This window comes from Schistocerca gregaria, chromosome 10 (assembly GCF_023897955.1).
Source record: "Schistocerca gregaria isolate iqSchGreg1 chromosome 10, iqSchGreg1.2, whole genome shotgun sequence".
Lineage (NCBI taxonomy): Eukaryota > Metazoa > Arthropoda > Insecta > Orthoptera > Acrididae > Schistocerca > Schistocerca gregaria.
The window spans coordinates 156608742-156629922 of NC_064929.1; the positions used below are offsets into that span (position 1 = coordinate 156608742).

At 40.6% G+C, this 21181-nt stretch overlaps 1 protein-coding gene and 1 pseudogene across 1 annotated transcript in view; both read right to left on the reverse strand.

The window, feature by feature from the left end:
* LOC126293222 (homeobox protein Hox-A4-like) overlaps positions 1 to 21181 on the reverse strand; it is a 222141-nt gene that overhangs the window by 24038 nt on the left and 176922 nt on the right. The gene's annotated exons all lie outside the window — the stretch shown is intronic.
* On the reverse strand, positions 20225 to 20342 carry LOC126293817 (5S ribosomal RNA; annotated as a pseudogene).

Sequence of the window (21181 nt, forward strand, 5' to 3'; positions counted from 1 at the left end):
CACGTATCAAGGCGAAATTTGCGTCACACACTAAGATTGATGGTAACTTGCTGGTGTAAAACCGTTGAGCTTATAAGTCAATGCAGTCAAAAGAAACGGCCATTTAAGTCTCATATTTTGATACAAATTCACTCGCTGAAACCTGCTGGGACTTCCCATTTACCAATAATCACGAAATTGGACAAGAACCAATGATTCGCATTACAAGTAAAGGAAAAAAATGACGAAACTGTTAGTTTGTAATTAGATCACTAAAATATTTCTGTTTTCATTCCTTATGCAATTTCAAAATTAAAATTAATACATTCCAGCAATTCCCAGCCCCGATGTTTTGCCAGTAGCAATGACGATAACGGGCCAAAATCGTTGTTATTCTCCATTCCGGGAACGGATTAAGTTATTATTTAGTCTGTTTGTGTTCTACATCTCTGTTTCTTATTGCTTTAGTGGATAATACTATGCTTTTTTAGTTACTTATGTTGATTTAGTTATTTAATGAGTATATACTTACTAAACGCCACTTTGTTTTCAGATGATGTCCTCATTCTTGGATGATCTTCAGTGCTGACCTTTCTTGGAACCTAATGTAAGTATGGTTCGTTATATATTGCTGTGGATCGTGATCTTAGCTGATTATTTTTGATTCATGGGTGACCCTAGCCATGTAGAATGTTTTTGAAAGAAATTTCCTCAATTTGACAGAAACTGTTAATTTATAACGCAAACATCATTCTCATATGTATGTTGGAATGTTACAACATACATGACGTGTCCGCGACATATCTTCGGGTGTCTGGGTGAAACATACAGTTACCAAAAATGTAAAAACTTGACAAGTAATTGAAATATTTACTGACTGTGTGTTTCTAGAAGTGTGGTAACTCAGATTTTTTTTTTTTTTTACACATATAATACACAGCGATACATACGGAATTGGTGGTGCGAGAGACACCTAACATGTATTCCACTTCTCTTCAAGTGTTTTGCACCAATGCTGACACAACACTTGCTCTAGCTGTACGAATGCGATGGTGCATATCCAGTAGATCACGGACTGGTATGTGGTACATTAGATTCTTGATAAACCTCCAAAAGTGGAAAAAAGTTCAAATAAGGTAATGTCTGGGATTTTTCCCAATCCAGCGATCTGGGAATACCTCAGAGCGTCCGAAAAATGGGACAGTGTGTTCCGCCTTGTTGTAAGATCACATCACGAGAAGCTTGCGGCAAAGCATACAGCTCCAGCGTGCCTAAGTACATTAACTTGCATTAACTGTGGGCTCCGTGAAAAAAAGTGGGCCTGTAGCCCTGTCCTTCAATAAAAGGCACCGCACATTGATGGTTGTGGTGGGGGGTCAGTTCCTCAAGCACAAAAGTCGTGAGTGTTTACCGTGCCGCAAGTGTGGAATATAGCCTCGTCCGAGAAACAAGCAAAATCGAGAAAAGCCTTTTTCACCCATTTTTGCCAGAATTGTTTCTGCGAATTCTTTCCGCCGCGGTCTGTTCTCAGGCTTGAATTTTTGACGAAGCTTCAGTTTGTACGCCGGTAGACGAAACGTTTTATGGAGGACATCGTGTACTGTCGAACGAAGTAGCTCTAACTGCGTGATTGGTTGTCGGATTGACTTACAAGAGCTCCGCTGGAAGGACATACGAACGACATTGAAAGCATTCTCACAGTTTCTTGAAGTCGCTTGTCCCATTTCTTGATTGTTACGTAAGTGGGAACATCGTCACTTTGTAGCAGGCCATACTTACGCCGAAAACGACGTTATACCACTCTAACAAGCTTTTGCTCCACACAGAAGATGACTGCGCGTTTTCGTGAATAAAGCAGTCACGCACATGCGTTCGAGGAACCAGATGAGTCAAGCAAACACACGGCGAAGCTTGTGGAAGCAAATCGCCAGTACATTTTTCGGTAAAATTTTACGAAGGGAAATCTAAGATGGCAGAACAGCTGAAATGTGAATCAACGCCTCATATGATTTTTATTAGATCATGGGGCTAGTGGGAGGGGGGGGGGGGGGGGGGGGGGAGGGCGATGAGTGAAGATAAGTGATCAGTTTTTTTCTGTCGAAAGCGATAAGACACTCGCTCTTAATTATACACGCAGAGGCGTTACAGCATCTGCGCGTGAGTGGCCAGTTGTAAATATTAGCTAATATCTCAATAATGTCTCAAGTTATTAAATTTTATACTATCATATGTTTATCCCAGATACCCTGTATTTCTTGTCTCGTCGTATTACATGATATGAGTACATATCTAAGATACATAATAACATTTCAACATAGACTTGTTAATCGTTACACTTTAACACAACGTTTATACATTTTTTTCTGTCGTACATTCAATGATCTACTTCTCCTCGTTTGGATTTCTTTTCATTTACATCATTAAAATGGTGGAAATTTCCGTGCAAAATTAAATTTAAAAAGTCTTAGATGTTGGCAATATTGACATGCTGACTGTTACAAAAATTGTGGGAAACAACATTATTAGGATTAATAATTAATAAAATTTTCTTCAGCTTCCAGACATGTCCAGTCGTCAGATATCCACAAACTTTCGGACAACTACTTCTCAGACATTGTCAACTGTTGACATTGGCCAAACAGCACTCGTCCAAAAGCTTGTGCGTATCTGGTCACTGGATGCGACTCGAAGCTCTAGAAAATTTTTCAACGTCGCTGGTAGTCTAACAATGTCAGGTACTATGTCAATTGTAGAGACAGTAAAAGCACATTATTAAGATTTGCGTAATTTTTATTTTATAATCATAGTTGCTACTTCTTTTAAACTTGTTGGTGCTTAAATGGGAATAAGGTAGTGTCCGTAAGAAACTGTAAAACATCACATGACATGCAGTGTTAGATTCTGTAATTTCCTTTATTTACTTAATATACTCATGACACACACATTCTTCTGTTGATGTCTTCCTCGTAATTTTTTTTTACAATACACACAATTCAGGAACTATCGTTCAGCAAAACAGTCTTAAAACACAAAATAAACACAAATAAGTAATGGTTACACTTTAACACAATGTTTATACATTTTTTTCTGTCGTACATTCAATGATCTACTTGTCCTCGTTTGGATTTTTTTTCCTTTTTGATTAATCTCATTAAAACTAGGTTACTTTTAACATCACCCTGAGCTTATCTTTGAACTTACAAATCAAAAATTCTCCATAAGACAGCCGAATGTACGATATGAAGCTACTCTTTGCAAAAACAATGTACCATTTACAATACTATCATCATGCGCGCTTTTCCACAAATACACTCACAAACTTCGATTTACGCTAATGACTTACAAAACTAGTGTGGCACATATTATTATCTTTTCTCATAGTCATTTTTGATCTCTTTCAAGATATTAAATACTCGGTTTCGATCCCAAGCTGTTATTTTTAACCAGTTAACATCAACATTCTCCGTTTACATATACACAAAGCTCGCCTGTATTAGACTACAATTAAATTAAAAAAGTAGTATTAAATAAAGTTAAGAGCTTAGGTACGGCTCAGTCATCTTCAAAAGCGATTGAATTGATTTTTCATACGCTGCTGAGATTTATGGTAATGTGTCACAACACGTAAGTGAGATAATTCTTTATTTGTTGCTTGTAGAGTAACAACAGATTTATTTAGAAATTGGGTCCGTTTCATAGATACGAAATGTTTTCTCGCTTCAAACAAGTGAACAGTTTATAGCGAAGGTGAGTGATAATATTGTCACTTTAGACAAGTGGGTGAACGTAAACAATATTCCTCAGCTTATCCAAATGTATCTACGAAGCAGTGGTATAACTTTTCAGACTGGCCTACAACAATTTATGGTTAAATTGCGAAAATCAGTTTACGGATTTCCTATTCGAAAATGGAAACGAAGCATTTCACGTTCATAGGAATATGACCGCAAGAAAATGTTATTCATTCTTCTATATTCTGTAGCCCTTTTATCGCTAGATAAATTAAAAAAATATAAAATATTATACAGTTCTAACGAGACAAAACGCGTCAAATTCTTTTGATATTGTTGCTGGACTGAAAGACTAGTATATTTAATTGATTATAGGTTTCTTAGTAGCCTGCATCAGGCATTTGATTAACGTTGCTTGAAAACGTGAATAAGGGAAACAATAAAATCAGAAGTGCGTAAGCTATAAGAACTACCTACGCTTTCTCCAAGATAGAGGAAATCACTGTGTCGTAGCAAAGCACCACGTGCGTGCATTTCTAGGTATGCGGCATCTGGACGAATGGTGTTGCAGATTTTTTCGATATTTTATTTTTCGTCGTATTAGAGAAAACATCATTTGGTTATACGTATTTTCACTGTGTAATCCTTTCACATTGAAAATAAGTGGGAAGAGAATGTAGTGTTCCACAGTTTGTTTCTTTCGCCTCTCCCAAGGCAAGAAACTCTCAGCAACCAGGGTTATTTCTATGGAAAAGACACCATATAAATCAAATCAGTGCAACTCAGTAAGCAATATCTAAATCAAACTACAAATTTTGGCATCGAATGTTACTGGTAACTGCTGTAAGGGCAGAGAAAAAAAGGAAAAAGAGATCAAAATGTTCTTCATCATAGGGTAAAAATTTTGCAGTAAAGCTTGCATGAATGTGTTAAAAATCTGTACAAGTACATAGGTAAGTATATTATCAGTTTTATGTCATTATATTCGGCCTGATTCCTCAAGTTTTTTAAATAATCACATGAGGACACAGAACTGTCTAAATAAAAAAAAAAGTGCGCTTAATATGTAGCCTAGTTCGATAAACAAGCAAGTTCTTTTTTGTTAGCATATGTGTTCAGCAATATGGTCGTACACAACATGAAAACGAAAATGTATTTAGTGTCAGTGAAACTCGACCAGCTATATGCACAAGAACGTTAGGAACGAAGTAGGAAATTTTTAAAAAAAGGAAGTAATAATAGTAATTTAATACCGTTCAGCAGTAGTATTTCAAAGCTAGAGAATTGTTTACGATGTTGCCAAACAGATTTGTCAGACAAACCACATTGTTGCAGTGACCGCTGCAGATGGATTCAAATAAAGTGAAACTGCATGGTGTAAGTAAGAGTTTTATTACATTCGCAGAAGACAGTGTTAACCAACATTACTTGTACAAAATTTAGTTCTGATTTCTGTTTCACTGTTTTATTAGTTAACGCTTACAACAAAAGTTCCTGTCTATACTTAAGCAGGACACCTGACCGTTCACATTTCGCTATCGATAACATTACACCGAACAGTGACCACATGTCGACTTTCTTATTGCATGCTATTTCGGCAGTACAGCTTACTAACTCAAAAAGCTAATGGCATTACGGTACATTTAGTATCGTTGATTGAATAGCGAAACTTTACCCAACAAACATTACAGAACAACCGCGTCTAACGTAACAGCAGTGACTAGGATTTTAAAACCAGCCAAGATTTGAATGGTCAGAAAGAACCGTCACCGTCTCCTATTTTGGCCAGGAACTGGATTTCTTCATACTTAGGTATTGTCACAAATTAGTTGAAAGCACGGACATTTCCTTTTTCGCTGCTGATTGGCTGTTTCTTTGTGTATGAAGTTCCACAAGACGCATACGGCTATCTAGGATCAGTTTCTGTACGGAGTAATCTGCAGATTGCAATAGTTACACATACAATGCTCGAGACAGTCACGCCGATTAAATGTCTAGGCGTAACATTGCATGTAAGGACGGTAGTGGGGAAGGCAATTGGCTGACTTCGCTATATTGGGAGAATTTTGAGGAAAGTGTGGTTCATTTGTAAAGAAGGCTTCATGGACGACCCTAGTGTGACCCACTGCTGAGTACTGTTCGTGTGCTTGGGATTCGCAACAGGTCGGATTAAAGGAAAATATCGAAGCAATTCCGAGGCGAGCTGCTAGATATGTTGCCGGTCGGTCTGAACACGTGCAAGTATTATGTAGGTGCTTCTGAAACTGTAATCGGAATCACTGTTCTTTTTGAGAAGCAGTATTGAGAAAAATTTTGAGAACCAGCATTTGAAGGAAATGGAATTTGGAGCTGACTGCAGAACGTTTCTACTACCGCCAACATACATTTCAGGTGAGGACCACAAAGGTAAGGTTATTAGTCTTCGTACGGTGCCATCCAGACAGTCGTTTCGCCCTCGCTCTAGCTCAAGTGGAACGGAAAAGGTAACGATCAGTAGAGTTAGAAGGTACCCTCCACCACGCACCATATTGTTAGTTGCGGTGCACGTATGTAGACGAAGATATAAGGAAAGATGACTAACAAATTACAAAAGGAATAACTCAGGCTATGAGACTGCCCTCTTGTTTAAAGGGAATCCTTTCGAGTAGCGAAATAGGAATGAAATGAGAATGCGTCATCAATGGAACTCTAAATTAAAAGCTCCGTGTTGTGTTTCGACATATGGAGAGTTACAGAGAGTAAGGAGACGAATTTGGAGGGCAGAGACGGAGAGTCATTGTGAGAATCCAGAAGAGAGAAAATACGTAACGAAGACGTTCGATTAGGAATGAACGTAGAAGGGTCATCAAAATTGACAATGAATGGAAACAGTTAGCAAGGTATGGTTGTTGATCTGATTGAATTGTGATTTCCTGGAGACATACTGTCTCTCGACTTTATCGTCGGTACGGATAGAAGCTGATATAATGAATTAAAACTGGTGACATTGCTGGGATTTGAATCTGGCAATACTGACTATTTAACAATGGCAAAACCAGGGTTGGCTGATGTCTCAACTGAGGTTTGTGTTAGAGAAAGCACAGGACTAGAATAGTCCGTGTCTGTCAGCTGCAACTACAATGCGGTGTAGTGGTTAGTCTGTCTTTCCAAGAAGAAGAGGACCTGGGTTCAAGTTCCACCCTTGGCACATATTTTACTTCATTACTTCTTCTATCCTTATGGTATGGTCGTGTCCATCGGATGGACGAATCCAGATTGCCTTAGTAGACTATCCTGCGGATATCACCAAAACTGTGGAAAGAGAAAATTGTGAAAGCAATAAGTTTAACAGACTGAAGGTTCTCACAATGAGAAATGAGAAGGAGCGATCTGTAGCTAAAAAAATGTTTTGCAGCCATGACCGCGTTGAGAACTGGTTTTTGTTGACCGGTTTCTACAGGTAAGACTGTCATCTTCAGATCTTTAAAAACTTCTTTGGTTGTGCGTCGTGTTCCACTGTGCGTTCATTGTTCGCGCCATGTTAATATTATAGGGTAGATCATATTGGCACATTTCACACAGGTTTCGTCAAAAATAAAATTACAAACATGTTTGTCATAAGTAAAAATATACAAGGCAGAAATGTACCTTGTGGTGACTTGGTATCCATACATATACACCACAGCATTCCTTTGATGCTGGTCTGTTATTAAAAGACACAATATATAGTAAGAGTCACTGCTTTTCTTCATATAAAAAGTTTTAGGGTACTCCGACATGCGATATAATGCAGCGAAAATTAGTTATAACTGAAGCATGGGATACAACCGGTCTGCTTTTCGCCATGACAACAACATTTTGAACTACAAAAAAAAGAAAATGGTATCGGACTCTTCAGTTGACTTTGTAGCTCAAATGCAGCAAGCAGTACCGGGAAAAACACAAAAATACAAGAGAAAGTGGTATCGAACACTTCAGTTTACATCACCTCAAATGAAGCATGCGATTTGAGCGTACGCATATCCGTTTAGCACTGCCATCGCCCACTATTAGCGGCCGATGGCACTACATGCTTGTCGAACTGGCTGCCAGCGATTCAGGTATCGAGAACGCTTGCCGCACTTTCGAAATGCTTGTAACAGTCAATAACATCGATTTTCCCACTAAAAACTGCACTGGTATCGTTCGTATTGCAATTACCAACACCAAAAAATGAAATAAAGATTTCCGTACGTGAAATAAATGTTTGACACTCTTACAAGTTCTCAACATTAGTAAAAAAAATTACTTTGTCGACGAAAAAGTTTAGGGGTACGCATCCCCTAGCGTTCCCCCCAGAAAAACAGCACTTTACGCACGTTTATACCAATGTTTAAATTCAGATGACGAATGAAACACATCTTGTAACCTTCTCACACTAAGTAGATAGCGTTCTTTTATTGTATATTGTGGATTTTAACAGATGACAAGAACCAAAGGAATACTATGGTACATACGTATAGATGCCAACTTCCACAAGTTGCATTTCTGCTGTGTATATTTTTATTTCTGACAAACCAGTTTGCAATTTTATTTTTGACAAATTTGCGTGGAATGTGCAGCATGCTCTTCATTAAAATGATAACATGGCTCAATAGAACATATGTACAACCAAAAAAGTTTTTAAAGATCTGAACATGGTTCTTATCTATCGAAACCGGTCGATAAAAAACAGTTTTGCACGCGATCTTGGCTGAAAACTATTTAAGGATCAAGAGAGATAAGAGAAGGCCAGTGGAACGATAGTCCTGGAAACTGGGCCTCTGGCAACACCGGAAGTGTTCTGAAAGTGATACGAAACTAACTGAACGAAGGAGCATTTTCGAGCTGTAATCATTTGGAAAATTTTGCTGTCTGATAGACTTTGCTAGTAATATTATCGTTCAGTACTCTGTGTACCTCCTCTTCAGCGCGAAAGGTTGTAAAACGATTTGGCAGCGCGACAGCAAGGTACACGAAGCTAATTACTGCAGCAGGGGCGACACGAGGTATTCTCCTGTTCTAAGACGTAGGCGTTTCGAACCTGCGCACACTTCTTCGTGGCTGCGTGCGCGACGAGGCGTTCCGACGCTTTCCATTATATGTAAATGAGATGTAAATGCGCTCGCGGTAGGGGGTGTGGCCCGACTTTTAGCGTTCCGCATTCGAAATGTCGGAAACACCTCGGCCTTATAGTGGGCCTCCAGACTGAGATTTCCTGAGAGTTGCGTGCGGTTCAGGTGGCGTTCACGTAGCCCTACGGTCGTTTTATTCCCGCACGCGGTTCTATGACCGGCGTTACGAGGAAAACTGATGTAATTTCCACGGCAAGTTTAAAAATCACACGTCCTTTATTCCAGTCTTTGATCACAATATCAATTCTTTAGACGACGACCGGTTTCAGTCAGTAACGACCATTCTCAGATTTTCAGTATAAAAATATATACACCCAGTGAGCAGTGTGTCTTTCAACACAATACAGCATTACGTATCACAATATACTATCATACAACCAGGGAAACGTACAGATAAAATACGGTAAAACGTATCTTTTCTACACCATGTCCTGAAGTGTTAAGACCGTAATGGTATATTCAAAACATATAAATATACTCAGCACAGCATCGTCACATAAATCTAAAATAAGGTGTAGAATAGGCCCCATCGTCCACACAGTCATTTTTGCAACTGGCTGCTGAAGTCTTTTACTGTATAACAATTGGTTTCTTTAATAATTATCTATATTTAAAAGGCTGCGACATGTATATGACCTAACGCATTTTTATCAGATTACGTTTCATACGTAAATGATGACTACATCTAAGCTCTCAGTAGCGACATCTATATATGATGTCGGCAAACATATTTCTGGTAGCTACTGTACTTCAGTAGCCAGTTGCAAAACTGACTGTGTGGTCGATGTGGCCTATTCTACACCTTATTTTAGATTTGTGTGAGGATGCTGTGCTGAGTATATTTATATGTTTTTACGATGCCATTACAGCCTTATCACTTTAGGAGATGGTGTAGAAAAGGTACGTTTTGCCGTATTTTATCTGTGCATCTCCCTGGTTATATGATACAGTTTATTGTGATACGTGAAATACGTATAGTGTATTGTGATACGTAATTCTGCATTGTGTTGAAAGATACACTGTTCACTAGGTGTATATATTTTTATATTGTAGATTTGAGGATGGTCATTTCTGACTGAAACCGGTCATTGACAAAAGAATTTATATTGTGATCAAAGACTGAAATAAAAAACATCTGACAGTATTGGATCATTGTTAATATACGCGACTACATCGCAGGTGGTGAAGTTTAAAAATGATTGGTCTAATCCATTACGTTTTAAGAACCAGCGGAAAAGGCAATTTTAAGCGCCTACCCGTTGCATTCACGCTATTATGTGGATCAGAAAATTTTTAACGATATGCACTCTGGACCTGGATGAAAGGGTGATTAATCAATCGCAACAGAAATAGACACAAAAATAAACATTAGTAAGATAGAGGAAGAAGCCAAGAGTAGGAAAGAAGCTAGATGGCTACTATCTCTGTATTTACTAAATGTGTTCATTGAAGAGATCATGAAGAAGAAGACAAAGCGAAAAAAAACCAACGGTGAAAGGATATATTGTATCAGATATGCTGCTAACAGCGTTATAGCTGTAGACTCCAAAATAGAAATTAAAAGTCCTCTTAGACGCTCTTAAACTGAAGAAATTATAAGAAAAAGAAAGTAAAATGACGGAAGGGATAGTAGGGGAAAATATTGAAGAAATTAAAAGCAATGTAAAAATCGAGGAGGTCAGGACTGGGCATGGTGAAGCAATTGCCTCATCTTAATAGTATAAGCATAGAGGACAATACATGCTTGATGGAAATGTAGAGAAGGATTGCATTGGTAAAACTGGCATTTATGACAAGGAAAAACATTTTAACCAGTGAACATATGAACACAGAGGCAGAAAACCATATGCAAAATTTTTTGTACGCAATAAATTTTTCTGTGGAAGCGAAAGCCTGTCTGTGGGTGAAATGGAAAGTAATAGAAGTTGCTAAAATGTCGATATAGCGATAAATGAGAATAACGAGGAGAAGGGAAAAAATCCACCCTGGATGTCTTAAGGGAAGTCAACGGGGAGAGAAGATTTTTTGATGGTATGGAAAAGAGAAAATTAAATTTATCGGACGTGTCATCAGGCACACCATTTTGGTCATTACCATTCGCGAAGGGAAGGAAATTGGTCGGACGGAAAGACGAACTATTTGGAAGACATCGAGAAGAGAACACAATGTGGCAATTAGGCCTATATGAGACTGAAACAAACAACCAATAACAGAAGCGACTGCTTGCATCGAGAAGGCACTTGCACTTAAACGTATGTACACACTGAGTACCGCCATTTGCAAGCCTAAAAGATTTCTGAAACTCTTCAACACATCTGTGTGCTCTATTGAATAACACAACCCTCGCACCTCAGCAGCCACGTATTTACGTCAAGGTTTCAGACTTTGCTCTCTTTTCTACTGTCTTGACTGCAGAAGCAAAGACATAACTTAGATTAATTCGATTTTCTAATACATGTTTGGTAAGCACCGTTATACAGAATCTAACAAAATTATACTGACAGATTCTGAAGGCTTCTAGAAGGTGACTTGAGGAACGAACTGAATATCAGCGAGCGTCATCTTCTGACGCTACTCAGACACCTGATTTTTAATTAAACTTGAGGGAAAAAGGCCTACGAAAAAGTTTATCAATTTGAACCTACAGGGAGCATCGAGATTGTACGTAGAACTGTCGCGGACATGCTATTATCACACTAATTATCAGAATGCTGCAAAATTTGAATTGGCCGACGTGCAGAAAAACAATACTCCTACTATCCTAGAATACTCCAGAAACTATTTCTTAGGCTTAAACACTCCAACATTGTTCACGAGGTGTGTAAAAAGTCCCTGCTGGAAATTCGGAGGCTGTGGGGATCCACTACATACAACTTCAATTCCAGATTCACCACGGGTATGGCCCGTAAAAAAATTTCAACAACAAAACAATAAAGAAACACCCCGTCTCAGATGTAGCAGGTATCTGCAGAGAGCGGGAGTAGATGCGAGTGAAACAGGAAAAGAAAATTGCTCTGCACAAATAGAGTAAACTGGAACAGCGCAAGCAGCAAAGAAGTTGCGGTTTTCGAAACGGAAGATCCTGCAGAGAATAGATTTTTAACTAAAATCAATAATTCACCTCAAAATGTTAACCATCAATACTATAATAGTATCATTTATTGATTTCAAGAACACAAATTGATTCGGTAGACAGAGACATTATAGATAAAATCGTTAGAGAACTTGTCAAAGGACAATTATCAAACATAACTCATGAAACTCTAACCAATACGATATCTAAAGTTAAATTTATGGAGGAACTATCTTAATCATGTGAAATAAAAACTGGTGTTAGACAAGGGCATGGTTTCTCACCTAAACTGTTTAACATCGTTCTAAAAAAAGTGCAATTCTTTGCATCTTTGAGCTAAAAATCACAAAAATGAAACAATAATTCTAGGAAGGAAAAGAAATAGAAAGAAGGTAAACGCCTGGCTTTTTCAGACGGTTTTGCAATATTTTCAGAAAGTCTAACAGACGCAGTTATTCAGATAAACGTTCTGGAAGAAATAGCAAATTGAATTGGTCTTAGAATTTCAGCTGAAGAAAACAGAATTCATGGTGAAAATAAAAAATACACGAAAATTCATAAAAACAGGCATAGGTAAAATAGAGCTAGTAAGTGAATTTAAATATTTTGGAAACACTATGCAACACAACTGGCTAACAAAGTTTGCAGTAGATGTAAGGGTTAACAAAATGGAGAAGATGTATGGTCTGACAAAGAATATCTGCAACAAGAAATGCATAGCCAGAAAAACAAAACTAAAACACTATACCACAGTGGTAAGGCCAGAATGCTTTTGTGAATGTGGTTGCCTAACGACGAATTATAAACTGGAGGGTACAGGCATAATTGAAAGACGGATTACTAGAACAGTAATGAGTGCAATAAAAACTACAGATAGCAAGAAAATGATAAGTGAAGAGGAAATCTTCAAAATTATAGAGAAAATATCAGAAGTGATAGCTAAAAGAAGATTAATCTTCTACCGAATGCTTGAGGACCGGCTCACGAAACATATATTCCTATCTTTGTGGAAGAATAAATCGACATTAGCATTGATCACAGAAATAAGGAAAGAACTAGAAGGGAATAACATCGAAAGATCGGGAATAGCAGACAGAAACTTCTTAAGAATAAAACACTAAATTCAGAAGGTCTTCAGTGCAGTAGAAAGAAGGAATTGGGAACAACATGGATGAAAGGAAGGGAAAGACAACATGGGAACAAGATGAAGAAGTACTGGGAAAATAGGAAACAAGGAAAAAAGAGGCGGAGTTGAAGTTGTTACGTGATCCTAGTTGGTCAAAACGAAAATTAAAAAAAAGTAGTGAAGCAAATTAAGAAATCCACTGATTTCCAGTACAAATCGTAGTTTTGTGAAAATTTGTGTACTGAGTGCAGCGTGAGATGAGGGAGAACTGCATTCACTTAGGAAAATTTGGAAATGAGCAAGTGCAATCTTATTAAAGGAGGTTACAAAAAAGTGGATAGATACATAAAGAATTTGTCAAGTGTTAAAAAGACTGAAGAAGTAAGTCTGGGGAAATTGCTTACAAGAAGTGGACGGCAGATGAATTATAAATTGAAGGCATGGATGAACAGTAAATTTGACAATTTAGAGAGAAGAGGAGTGTAAAGTGAATTGAAAATTGTAATATTTACCTTACTTACAAGAGGAGAGGCAAATTAAAGAAGAACGTAAAGTATCGATGAACAGAAAATTTGACAGTGCACAGAGAAGAAGACTGTAAAATGTAAATTATAATGTCTCGTTGCTTACAAGAAGAGGAGGGCAGATTAATAAGAAATGCAGGGCATCAAAGCACAGCAAATTTAACAATGTAGGAAGAAGAAGACTGTAAATAGATTCGAAACTGGTAAGATTTGCCTTGCTTCTAACAGGAATACGGAAATAAGCAATGTGAAAGAGTGTTGAACTATTCGTTGCTGATGTAGCAAGGAAATTAAACTTTCCTTTACCGCGCATCTGCAAAGGATACGGAACGAGTGACAATTACAAAAGACGCGCCAGGGTCACATGCTACCTCGATCTCAGCGTTGTGCTATTATTACGGAGGACTGAAATTACAATCTCAACAAATGCGCGGAGTTGACGCTGGAGTATATTTCCAAAATTTTAACACAACACGAGTAATTTAAACCTCTCATTACTGTGATAGTCTTCACTTCCTTCCAAAACAGAAGTGAGCAATGAAACATAATCCTTTCTGTCTTATTATTCTTGGATTGTAATGGAATACAATAAATATTTCCGTGTGATAAGGAACATAAATTCTACCAGGCCACAATCAGTGGAGTCGCCAAGTTTTACTATACATATTTATTAATTAACACTGGGTAGGTCTCCGCAGAGAGATAGTTGATGTTGATTGATCACAGCAATATTACATGTGAAATACAAGTAATTTTTGTTTATCTATTGTTATTGTGAGGCTACAAGATATTGATCATTTTTCTCATACAATATTTCTGGCTGACAGTATATATGCCTTTACTGATGGTTTTGTTAATTTGTCTTTGAAGCTGTTGAGAGATATGGGATTGAGATCAGATCGAGAAATGCCAGTTATATGTTGGGACACATGAGCAGCATGTTTGTCTTTTGGCTCTTTGAGTTTTATAAGGTGTGTTCGTACAGAATCTGGGCTTGAGTTCCACCGAAGCCGCACTGACTTGACCCTAGATTAATTTACGTCTATGGGCACAAACGTTTTGTTAACAGACTACCGGTTTCGGTCTATAATGACCATCATCAGATCTGTTTATAAAAACAAAGTCCTAATGTACTGCCTTTGTTTTTATAAGCAGATCTGATGATGGTCATTAATGGCCGAAACCGGTAGTCTTTAACAAAAAGTTTGTGACCATAGACGTAAATTAAAGGAAACTTATTGTATATTCGGGTCTCTGTTTTTATTCCCGACAATGTCGTAGCTTGTTGACCCTAGATGTTTGACTGGTCACTGGCAGGCTGGAGAGTATTAATTGACATAAACCAGGTATAGCCGTGGAGAGCCATATTGTATTCGACATCCCAGCAACTCACATCGCGTAGAAGCTGGTTATAAACGTTCTTGTTGCGAATGTCTTGTGTTCAGTAGTCCTCTGGAGTATTTAGTGATTAATGTTGAGTGATTCGTCTTCAACAACGTGTCCAAGTAAAGGAAATAAATATCGTGAAGTTAAGAATTTAAAAAAAGCTTTATAAATGATGTTGAGATAATTATCTAGACGCAAATCTCCTTGTTCTGTCGTCCATAAAGGTATCCCATCCCATAGCAACAGAGCATTGGCGTTGGAAACGTGCAGCTGTAAAATTCCCTTCCACGTTCCACGGCGTTTATGAAGAGTCTCCATGGGACTAAGTGTAGTTACTTACATCACAGTCAGATGGATAAGAAGTTATGTGCTTTAATAATGACAAGCATAGGAAACAAATATGATGAAGTAACATAAAGTTATGTCTTTCCAGATGCTATTGATACACTCACATATCTCGCAACACAGACAGAACTAATGTCGAAAGTGTCCCACACTTGTGGGCATTTTGGACTGGGCTGCTGTAGACATAGTAGAGGTCTTCTTCCGTTTTTCTCAGGATGGTCCAAGGCGCTGTAGAAGTCATAAACCTAAACAGCACTACCAAACCAGAGCTGTAACATTGCTAATTCGAATACACTTCTATGACTAGTGAATGGTAGTGTTTGTTGGGAGCGTTCGTCACCAACAGAGATTCTCAGAACGGCCCATGGCGCCAATTCAGTCAAAAGTCAAGATTGGAGTATCACAACTGCTAGCGCAGCATTGCCAATTGAACGCTTCTATCACAAACCAGTGTTAGCATTTCTTGGGGGGTTTCATAACGAGCTTTTCTTCACAGGAAAGTCCAAGGCGCTGAGAAAGTCACAGTCCACATGGGACTATCAGAGCTGCGACCACACAATTGCCAACTGGACCCCTCTATGACTAGTCAGTACAGTATTTCTTGAGAGGTTGCACCACGAATGCCTCAGAATTAGACGGCTCTGAGGAGGTCCGCATGGGACAACAAGAACTCGAGCCACACCATTGACAACTGGAGGAAGCTTCTGCTACTAGTCAGTGTCAGTGAACCTTGAGGGTTTCATCATAAACTGTTCGGTCAGTAGCATTGGCTACTGTGCAGTATCCCTCGGGAAAGAAATTGGGCGTGAGGCGTTTGGGTGTGCCACTGGTACACTCTGCTGATGACTAACTTCTGACGACCAGTTGGAACCCACATCCGGCGTCCTAGAGCACTGATAGCTTCTCTTGTATAGCCGATGTTGAGGAAATCATCACTCCATTTTCCTGCGGCTTATGGGCCTGTGAAAGTAAGACCCTAGCGGTTTTTACGTAGATCTCACGAGGACCCTTCCAGCAGGGTATTAGAGGGCAGTGAGCCCGTAGTCTGACTTGATGGGCAGCCCCGCTGGACCGCAGACCTGCACGGAAGCCGGAGTCAGCGGCGTCAGGGAGGCGAGAGCCAGACCCGCCCCCGGGGGCGGTGGGGGTGGCGGCGGGGGCGGCGAGTGCAGGTGCGGGTGGTGGTGGTGGAGGTGGTGGGGCGGCGGCTGCGGCGGCGGCTGGTGCTGCGACGCGGGCGGCGGGGGCGGTGGGGGCTGGTGGCCCTCCAGGTGGTGGTGGGCGGCGAGCGGCGGCAGCGACACGCCCACCTCCGGCACGACGGGCGGCGCGGGCGGCTGCGGGGGCGGCGGCGGCCTGCCAACACAAACGCCGAGTGTCACGAGCGTGATATCGCACCACACGCAAAAAGCGAGAAGAGCAGCGCGCGCAGACTGAAAGGTCTCTGTTGGATTCCTTTCATGTTAATTTCTTAAATCCGTTGTCATTTACGGCATACATTCCACTTCTAAATTTACTGTGGTGTTTCTGACTATCTGGGAGGAGACTGAGCAGTGGAACGTGTTACTTTTACACATAATCAAGAAGGATCTGTCACACTACTACACTTTAAAACACAGTTTATATATAATTCATGTCACACAGTCTCATACCGAACCTACATCCGCTTTCTTTTATACAGGGTGTTACAAAAAGGTACGGCCAAACTTTCAGATAACATTCCTCACACACAAAGAAAGAAAATATGTTATGTGGACATGTGTCCGGAAACGCTTACTTTCCATGTCAGAGCTCATTTTAATACTTCTCTTCAAATCACATTAATCATGGAATGGAAACACACAGCAACAGAACGTACCAGCGTGACTTCAAACACTTTGTTACAGGAAATGTTCAAAATGTCCTCCGTTAGCGAGGATACATGCATCCACCCTCCGTCGTATGGAATCCCTGATGCGCTGATGCAGCCCTGGAGAATGGCGTATTGTATCACAGCCGTCCACAATACGAGCACGAAGAGCCTCTATATTTGGTACCGGGGTTGCGTAGACAAGAGCTTTCAAATGCCCCCATAAATGAAAGTCAAGAGGATTGAGGTCAGGAGAGCGTGGAGGCCATGGAATTGGTCCGCCTCTACCAATCCGTCGGTCACCGAATTTGTTGTAGAGAAGCGTAAGAACACTTCGACTGAAATGTGCAGGAGCTCCATCGTGCATGAACCACATGTTGTGCCGCACTTGTGAAGGCACATGTTCTAGCAGCACAGGTAGAGTATCTCGTATGAAATCATGGTAACGTGATCTATTGAGCGTAGGTGGAAGAACATGGGGCCCAATCATCACATCACCAACAATGCCTGCCCAAACGTTCACAGCAAATCTGTGTTGATGACGTGATTTCACAATTGCGTGCGGATTCTCGTCCTCCCATACATGTTGATTGTGAAAATCAAATGTGATCACGTTGGAATCAAGTCTCCTCCGTAAAGAGAACATTTGCACTGAAATAAGGATTGACACATCGTTGGATGAACCATTCGCAGAAGTGTACCCGTGGAGGCCAATCAGCTGCTGATAGTGCCTGCACACGCTGTACATGGTACGGAAACAACTGTCTCTCCCGTAGCACTCATCATACAGTGACGTGCTCAACGTTACCTTGTACAGCAGCAACTTCTCTGACGCTGACAGTAGGGTTATCGTCAACTGCACGAAGAATTACCTCGTCCATTGCAGGTGTCCTCGTCGTTCTAGGTCTTTCACAGTCGCGAGTCATAGACTGGAATGTTCCGTGCTCCCTAAGACGCCGATCAATTGCTTCGAACGCCTTCCTGTCGGGTCACCTTCGTTCTGGAAATCTGCCTCGATACAAATGTACCGCGCCACCGCTATTGCCCTGTGCTAATCCATACATCAAATGGGCATCTGCCAACCCCGCAATTGTAAACATTGTACTGACTGCAAAACCACGTTCGTGATGAACACTAACCTGTTGATGCTACGTACTGACGTGCTTGATGCCAGTACTGTAGAGCAATGAGTCGCATGTCAACACAAGCACCGAAGTCAACATTGTTGTTGTTGTTGTTGTGGTCTTCAGTCCTGAGACTGGTTTCATGCAGCTCTCCATGCTACCCTATCCTGTGCAAGCCTCTTCATCTCCCAGTACCTACTACAACCTACATCCTTCTGAATCTGCTTAGTGTACTCATCTCTCGGTCTCCCTCTACGATTTTTACCCTCCACGCTGCCCTCCAATGCTAAATTTGTGATCCCTTGATGCCTCAAAACATGTCCTACCAACCGATCCCATCTTCTGGTCAAGTTGTGCCGCAAACTTCTCTTCTCCCCAATCCTATTCAATACCTCCTCATTAGTTACGTGATCTATCCACCTTATCTTCAGTATTGTTCTGTAGCACCACATTTCGAAAGCTTCTATTCTCTTCTTGTCCAAACTAGTTATCGTCCATGTTTCACTTCCATACATGGCTACACTCCAAACAAATACTTTCAGAAACGACTTCCTGATACATAAATCTATATTCGATGTTAACAAATTTCTCTTGTTCAGAAACGCTTTCCTTGCCATTGCTAGTCTACTTTTTATATCTTCTCTACTTTGACCATCATTAGTTATTTTGCTCCCCAAATAGCAAAACTCATTTACTACTTTATGCCTCATTTCCTAATCTAATTCCCGGAGCATCACTCAATTTAATTCGACTACATTCCATTATCCTCGTTTTGCATTTGTTGATGTTCATATTATATCCTCCTTTCAAGACACTGTCCACTCCATTCAGCTGCTCTTCCAGGTCCTTTGGTCTCTCTGACAGAATTAAAATGTCGTCGGCCAACCTCAAAGTTTTTATTTCTGCTCCATGGATTGTAATACCTACTCCGAACTTTTCTTTTGTTTCCTGGATATCACAAAAGTTAATATCCACTACCGGTCCATTTACTCTTTTTTTCTTTATTACATATCCCTCTCACACTGTGAGCCGAGGGGGGGGGGGTGAAGGGGAGGAAGGAATGTGGGAAGTGGAGGAAGTGAGCTGTGAGCGGAACAACATTCAGCTCTTCAGCCAAGAAGATATTTAAAAATATTCTGCCGGGAAAAAAGAATAGTACAGCTGAACAGAAGACGTCGGGTTTGATCCAATGTCGCGATATGCCAACTGCAGGCTAGTGGGTGTAATGATAATCGTTTCAGCGGCGCATAGCAATAATAGTGTAGTGGCATAGCTACCAGAGCGTCACCTGTACCTACCCTTTTGAGGGCAAGCAGGCAATCGTGCCACAGAGACGGACTCGTGCTTCCTACAGCCAACTGAGCGCGTTTTGAAAAGGGTCAAATTGCAGCCTTCCGTGTGGTGGGATGGCCCTTTCGGGGAACTGCCCCAGAAGTTCGAAGGGCGGCCGCTGTGGTCGAGCGGTTCTAGGCGCTTTAGGCCGAAACCGCGCTGCTGCTACCGTCGCAGGTTCCAGTACTGCCTGGGGCGTGGATGTGTGTGGTGTCCTTATGTTAGTTCGTTTTAAGTAGTTCTAAGTTCTAGGGGACTGATGACCTCAAAAGTTAAGTCCCAAGTCCCATAGTGCTCAGAGTCTTTTTTTTTTTTTTTTTTTTTTTAGGTGAAAGTCCGCAGTAGCCAGATGGTGGTGAACTCATTCCAGTCTAAGAGGTCGGGTCTTGAAATGTTTCCAGAAAGTCATTGTATAGCTACAGCACTCCGTCTTCAGGCCAGGAGTGGCCTACAGGCCCCATCCGACCGCCGTGTCATCCTCGAAGTAGGATGAGGATAGGAGAGGTGTGGGGTCAGCACACCGCTCTCCCGGTCGTTATGATGGTTTTCTTTGACCGGAGCCACTACTATTCGGTCGAGTAGCTCCACAATTGGCATCACGAGGCTGACTGCACCCCGAAAAATGGCAACAGCGCATGGCGGCCTGGATGGTCACCCATCCAAGTGTCGGCCACGTCTGACAGCGCTTAACTTCGGTGATCTGATGGGAACCGATGTTTCCACTGCGGCAAGGCCGTTGCCTCTCATTATATTAGAGGGAGTGGAAAATTTTAAATATAATAAGAAAAATGCGCAGTTCTCGTCGAATAATCAGAATCAAAGCACCATAGCATGCAGTGACAAATTCTGACTGTTTATGCAATTAAGTATTTCAACGTAATAAAATTCAGTACTAACCCGGCTTGTAAAGAGAACGCGATCCAGCGTTGCTAGTCATGAGCGAGTACTACGAAGGTAGACCTGAACTCGCTCGCTCGCTCAGCTGAGCAGAAAAAAAGGGGTTTCTATACCTGTTAACTCACAGCTGAGCGTGTAAGCAGTAACGAGAATTCCACCTTCCACTGGAATCTGCTATTATGAAGTCTTGCTGATTGACAGTACTACAGCAAAATTTAAGATCAACACTCAACATAAATGCTATAACGGCTTGTTTATAGCATTTAGTCTCTTCTGCTTAACAGTACTCATTATATGCTGGAAGTGGTGCGTTATACAACTGGTAATCATTTTAACATGATTTTTATTTTATAGTACGCCAGTACAGTCGTAACACGGGGTGGCCGAGCGGTTCTAGGCGCTACAGTCTGGAACCACACGCGTCCCTTGTGAGTTCTTTGTTGCGTTCAAATGTCTGTCGTCTGTTCGCGGCCATACGTTCAGCGTTGCTTTTCCCGATCGTGGGTTTCCGGGGTTAATTCACAACTGGGTCGTTTCTTTTTTTATGCTTGTGTCTGGATATTTGCCTTATCCTCATCATCATTTTATCATCTAAGTTCTAGAGGACTGATGACCTCCGATGTTAAGTCTCATAGTGCTCAGAGCCACTTGAACCATTTGAAGAGCCGAAACAAATTATAAGT